The sequence below is a fragment of the Herpailurus yagouaroundi genome, unplaced genomic scaffold, assembly GCF_014898765.1.
Source record: "Herpailurus yagouaroundi ecotype Mexico unplaced genomic scaffold, PumYag 207, whole genome shotgun sequence".
Classification (NCBI taxonomy): domain Eukaryota; kingdom Metazoa; phylum Chordata; class Mammalia; order Carnivora; family Felidae; genus Herpailurus; species Herpailurus yagouaroundi.
Window position 1 is genome coordinate 3,071,534 of NW_024412438.1, and position 6,771 is coordinate 3,078,304.

Sequence of the window (6,771 nt, forward strand, 5' to 3'; positions counted from 1 at the left end):
ATATATATATAAAGATATAAAGTTTGGTTAGCTTGTTGGGGGGTGGATGGAGCTCCCTCTAGCCCCTGAATCGTCTGCTCTCCAGAACTCCAGAAGCCCCTACTGGCTCCAGATAGTGGGCAGGTTGGCTGTCCTGAGCTCCAAGGTCCAGAAAGGAGCTGGGGAAATAGAATCCATGGGCTTCGACCTCTGTTTCCTCTTCCTGTCACCCCACCCGCTGCCCTCCGACTGCAACCCGGAACCCCCTACTCCTTAGCCAGGCTTTTGGGCATCACCAGGTCTTGGGAGCCCCGCCTCTGCCCCCTCGCTGCCTCCTCGGGGGCCTCTTCAACGGCGGTAGCGCCCCGTCGGCCCTGCCCTCTCTGCAGCCCTGTGTGGGCCCCTCTTCCTAACTCCTGCTCCCCTCAGCCTCACCCAGCCCAGTGCCCTGCCCCCAGGGCCCAGGCAGCCTGGGGAAGGGGAGCGTGGGAAGGGTGCTCACAGCCCTCCCCCAGGGAGCCCCCCATCTGAGAAGCAACAGTTCCTGGCTTCTGCAGAAGAGACAGACCCATCTGAGGACCAGACAGAAAGACCCACACAAAAGACAAAAAGGCAAGGCCCAGAGGGGAGCAGGCAGTGAAGGGTCCTGGACAAGTGTCATTTTGAGCACCATCTTCCAGAGCTCAGGTCACAGACCAGCCTGGCAATGGATACAGATACAGAAATTGTAACTTGCAAGCAGGACCACCGGAGCCTGGGTCTGGAGTCTGTGGCCAAGGGGACGTGTCCACCCGCAGCCATGTCCTCCGTCCAGCCCACCCTCTGGGCACCTGGCACGCGGGGACCCCTGTCCACATGATGGAGTGGTGAGCAGTCTGTGCCCCAGACATGCCCCCCTGAGCAGGGGTGCGGGGGGCGGTCGCCTGTTCGTTCTCCTGCATAAGCACCTGCAAACGTCGGGAGTGGACCAGGCTGCAAAGACTTAACATTGGAGCTCCGTCTTCAAAACTTCCACTGAGAGCTTGGTTTATAAGACAGATGAAAGCCTGCGTGACCTCCGAAGACAATGAAGTCTTCATGGTTATTGGCACAACCCTCCAAACACCTCGAGGTGCCAAAGGGCCAATGTCAGGGCGATTTGAAAAGCACTGCGTTGAGATCAAACAGCAGGGGACATCTCTCCCCTGGGCTGGAGCCCGGTCCTGTGTGAGCAGGGACTGGTGCAGGAATGAGATTTGCTGGTGGCCGTGCTCCACTGTGTGGCTTGGACAGCAGTGGGAGGGACAGGAGGGACGGGCTGGGGACAGGAGCAGCCAGGGGACTAAAGGGCCCCCAGAGGAGGGCAGCTAGCACCCTCCGAAGAAGGTGCAAAGCTAGAGTTAGTCAACAGGATCTTCAGAGACACTGTGTGCCAGGCATGGAGGGAGGGACCCGGAAGTTCCACGGTGAAAACCATGACTGGGACCCTCCCCGGGGGAGCTCAGAGACCCTAAGACACTATAAACCAGCTCAGCCTCGCGGCCCCCACTCCACCCATGCCCACCCCCCGGGGGCCACCGGGCCTGTTCCGGCCCATCTCTGAGTCGCTGCGGGGGGCGGGGGGGGGGGGGGGTTTTTTTTTTTTTTTCTAATTTTTCTAATTTTTTCTAATTTTTCTAATTCTTCTAACGTTCAAGTGCCAAGCGCCTCGACCTTTCCAGCTTCCCCTTCAAGCCCCCACATCCCACTGTTCTCCCTCCCTGGCACCTGCCCCGCCCTTCGCTCCAGCCTCCTGGTGTCCAGGCCTGGACGAAGCAGGAACCCCTGGCCTGGTTTTCGTGGGGCTGGGTCAGCTTCAGTGCTGAAACTCCCGTGTCTGGGGAGACCACTCAGGCCCCGCTGGGCCTCAGGTGCAGCCCAAGGGCCAAAGCTGGGGGACAGGGTTAGAGAGCAGCGGCACCCGCCCACTCGTACAAGGAGACAAAGAGGGGGGCGCACGTGCGCGTGCACACACACACACACACACACACGGGTACACACGCACAGAGACGCTCGGAAACAAAGCGTGACCCGCACGTCCAGAGCAGACACCCACAGAATCGCGGACACACTCGCGAACCCGGGCTCACACACCCACGTTCCCAGAGACAGGCGTGCGAGGACACACCGGCGACACAAAACGTGGCAAACACCCACGCGTGAAACCGCACGGCCGTGGAGACGCCTACGGAGACACACGGCCACTTCCTGGGTCCTCGGAGACGCACAGACGCAGGCCGGCCCGAGACAGACAGCCACACACGCAGACGCCCACGCGCGGGCACGGGCGGGCCAGGAGCACGGAGACGCCTTCACCTGTGCCCACGGGGTGAGCGGCTCAACAAACTCCAGAGCTTCCCCGGTTCCGCCTTGGAAACATGCGCAGGGCTGGGGACGTGAGTTCAGCCCCGGGGGGCACAGGGTGGGCCCGAGCCTCACAGAGCCGGACATCACCACCCCCCCCCCCCAGGCCCACCTCACCACGCTGGGGGCCCCCAGCCCCGGGGACGGTTCCGGGAGCAGGCTCTCCGGGGAGGGGGTCCGGGGCCGGCTGGCGGGGGTGGGGAGCGTGAGTGAAATGGGTTCATTACTGGGAGTCTGTTGCCTCGATTGGTATCGATCCCACATGTCACCTTCCATTGCTGCTAATGGGACCTGAAGAGTCTGCACCGACACCACAGCCACGGGCTCCACCCCCGCGCGCCGCCTCCCCTCCCCCTGCCCGGCCGCCACCTCCTCTCCCGCTCCTGAGGTTCCCCAGTCCTCCTCTGTCGCACCAGGGACCTTATCCCTCTATTCGGGGGTGTCCTTCCCCCGCTTCCCCCCGCCGAGTCCGGTCTCAGTCACATCTGTCACAACCGGACTGGCCAATGGACCCTCCTGAACTCGCCCGTCCCCCGCTGCCCTCCACTGCCTGCCAGGCCCCCGGGGCCAGATCCCTTTTCTCTCCTCCTTCCTACTCCTCATTTCTGAGCCCCGACCCGCACCCTGTGCAGCCCCTCGATCAGGCCTCCGGGGGCTGAGCCCACCCTGTGTCTCCTGTCCGCCCGTCATAAGTTAGAGGGTCACAGGGGCCCACATGAGGCCTAAGAGGACCCACGTGGGGTGATGAGGTCTTGATCCAAAGTGTCACACAGTGTCCATAGGCTCACGCTGGCTACTCATGTATGAAAAAGTCACTAACTAGGACGGGAACCTTCGACCCCAAGCTCACGTGAACACCCTCTGGTTGGCCCCCAACCTGTGCCACTAAGCTCTAGGGGGTGGCTGGGGAGCCAAGGCCCACCCTCCTCCCCCTGGGGAGACTCCTCTCTCTGGGCGGACTCCCGGGGGACCCCCAGAGCCGGCTCCAGCCCCAGAGTGGGAAGGGCCGCCCTCTGCGGTCTCCGCCTCACCCCGCTTGGTGCCCGTGATTGTGTCACTGTGTTGAGAAAATGTAGGTGGCCTGGAGCGGGCCACTAAAATCAGGGGCAATGAAGTTGGGGGCCCTGAGGCGGTGTAAAATGTGTCGAGGCTGATGTGAGCTGGGGCCGTGGGATCGGCTTCAGCGGGGGGAGCCGGTTGGGTCCTTTTGGGGTGAGTTGCTCAGCAGTCATTGGTGAGGCAGCCCCGCGGCCAGGCCCTGGGACACATCAGAGAAGCTCGCGAGAGCGAAGGGCTGCATTTGGTTAGGGGACGCATCCCCAAGGGCACTGGGCCCTTTGCCTGTGTCTTGGGGAAGAAACAGGAGGCCCAGTGTGCCACCCGGGAGCCAGGGTCGGTGCCAAGCGCCTGGCCTCCTGTCCCCTGGTGAATGGGAGTGGGGGCTCTGCTCTGATCGGGCTTACGGGAATATGGAAGGAAATGGGCAGGGAAGTGTGTAAGGCACTAGAGGGAAGGTGAAAACCCTAAGTGTCGCAGAAGCAGCTGCTCTGGTTCCCGAAGGGACTGTTGTTAGCGACTTGGGGGACTTTCCTGGGAGCTGGGGTCATGGCAGGCAAGCGTGGGAGCCAGGAGCCGCCCTCCCCGGAGGCCCCCCGGATGCTGCCTCCCGGGGGATCTCTCGGAGGCAGCAGGTGCTCCGAGCAGCCGTGGGGTCCAGGCCTTGGACTCGGCTCCTTTGAAGGGGCGGGGCCTTCGTGGAGAGGAAGCTCTTCCTGCCCGCGTCCGCCTGGCCTTGGCGTCTTCTGGGTCCTCACTCAGGTGCCAAGTCCTTAGAGGAAGGAGATGGAGCGAGGTGACATGCGTAAGGGCAGGACCACCTGCCCAGGGGAGGAAAGGCCAAGGGCACCTGAGGGAAACGCCGGGATCGCGTCTCAGTGGCGACCTCGGCCCCCTCGCTGAGGCTCCGTCTCCCGTGGGCACCAGGCCTGCCTGCTCCTTGCTAGGCCTGCATCCAACAACCTGGACACGCATCCTGTCCCCCCCAGGACCCTCTGCCGGCGGTCCCCAGCGACCTGTCTCTCCATCAATCACCCTCTCCCCCCTCACCTCTCTGTCATGTTAGCTTCGGTTGATTTAACCAGAAAACAACCCCCAGGATTGAATTCCGTGGCTCTCCCTCCGCACGTCCTTCAGCCCGCAGCCGGGAGGGGCTGCGTAATGAGGTGGGGACGGACACTTGGCCTCCCAGAGCCATGGAGGAATAAAAGAAAATCCTATTGATTCCCCAGCGACAGCCGTCACCCTTTTCATCGCCGCCGGAGACCGGAGACGTGGGCTCCGGGCCCCACAGGCTCCAGGGGGGCTCATCCCCCGGGACCTCAAAGGCAGAGGCCCTTGCTTTGCCTTGAGAAGCGTCTCCCGGGGCCAGGCGCCTAACGCAACCCCTCCCGGTGTATTCTGGAACCCCACCCCTTTCCTGCTCCTGCTCCTTCCCTGCAGGGTATCTGATGCCCCCCCCCCCCAGTCACTTCCTTCTGTCCAGTCTGTGCCTGACCTGGAAGTTCTTCTCGCTGTCTGGCTTTCAGTCATATTAATAGAGGAAAGAAAACATCATTTTCCAGAACCCCAAAACTCCCAGACGACAGAGACATAGTAAGTGCTTTAAAATCCTCAGAGAAAAATACATGGGGTAAACCATTTGTATCATTTAATCCTCGAGACTCGAGGAAAATGCCAGATTTCGGGGACTGTAACCTCCATGAGCTTGAGCAGAGCCGGGGCCTGGAAGCCAGGGGGACTTGGGGACCAGGTGGTGGTAACAGTCCCAGGTTGGGAGGGGCTTCTCTTCCAGGCCTGGGCTCTATCTGCACAGAAAGTTCCCTGAGACGGGGACTGACTTATCTAGGGAAGGGTAGACAGCCGGAAGGACTTCCCCACAGTTCAGGGTCCCTTTGCCTAGAACGGAGGACAGGTGGCCTCCTCACGAGTCTCTGTGTTGGCCTGACACTGTAGGAGCCACCAGCCCCAGACGCAGCTCTGGATACAGAGGACTGAAGGAGAGACACCCCTCCTACCACAGCCCTCACGGAGGCGGAGGGGGCGCGGGCCGCGGCGCCACTGGCCCCCGAAGGGTTAATGCTATTGCCTGAAAACCACATCGGCTCCCCTGGGAGCTTGGAGATCCCGCTCTCATTTTAAGTAACCCTAACTCGCGTGTGATGAGCGAGGGCCGCTGGGCGAGGCGTGCACCAGAAGCAGCAGGGGACGTAGCAGGGGCCGGCCGGCCACCGCTCCAAGGTAAGGGACTCTGGTGGCAGGTGTGCGGCCGGGCTGGCCTGAGGGACGGCCCTTTTGGCCCCCGCCCCACCCCGGCTGAGGGTCCGGCTGTGGAGCGGCCGGGAAGGGGGTTCGTAAGGAGGAGCGGGCAGCGGTGGGGGTGAGAGCCCAGGGGCCTCGCAGAAGCGTCCCGGGAGGCGGCCGGTGCGGGCCAGCCGCAGGGCCGGGTGCTGGGGGGCCGGGGCGGAAAGAAGTGGGGACCTCATCGAGACAGCTGGTCTCCTCTCCCCAGGTGGGGCGCTTCTGGGGTCAGATGTCCGCGTGCCGGGGCAGAGGAGACTCCTGGCACGGGTGGGGTCAGGTCAGGCTGGGGCCGGCGGAAGGACGGGCTCGGGCATCCCTGCGCCCCGCCGTCCACACAAACAGCAGCCCGTACAGAGCTGACCGCACCATCGGAGGGGCTGAGGGTGGGGCCGGACGCTGGGCGTGCGGGCATCACAGCCCCGGGGGTATGGAGGAGCGGGGGGTGGGCCTCGGGGTCCCAAGGGCGGGAGAGTTCAGGCTGTGCTCCCACCTGAGCCGGGCTGGGGTGGACCGGACCGAAGCCTGTGGCAGGGTTAGGGGATTCTGCCCCGTGTGCCTGCCGGGCTCCCTTCCTCATGCTCCTGGCATCCTTCCCAAAAACGAGGTCCAAGAAGCCTGCGGCAGGACAGCCCCTGTGCTGGAGGGCAGGTGCGGGCTCTTGGAGGCTGGAGAGGCGCAGGGAGGGGTGATTCTCTCCTCCAGCCCTCCGGAAGGACGAGGACGGAGAAGGAGGAGGAGGAGGAGGAGGAGGAGGGCTGGGGAGGGCGGGGGCAGGGAGAGGGGCTTCGTCCAGGCAGGGGGCTTCGTGAAGTTCAAGTCAGGGTTCACTAGGACTGGGGTGAGCACCACGAGGCTGGAGGTGGAGGCTGCGACTGGACTGGGATGGGGGGGTAGTCTGGGGGTGGCGACACCCCCCAGCCGGCGAAGTCCTGACACTCTGGTCCCTGTTTGCTCCGTCTGGCTGCCACTTGTCCCAGATCAGCGTTTGACTGAGAACTTTCACTTCCTCTGGCTGGCCTGGCTCCTGCTGGAGGGGATTTCTTGTTGGGG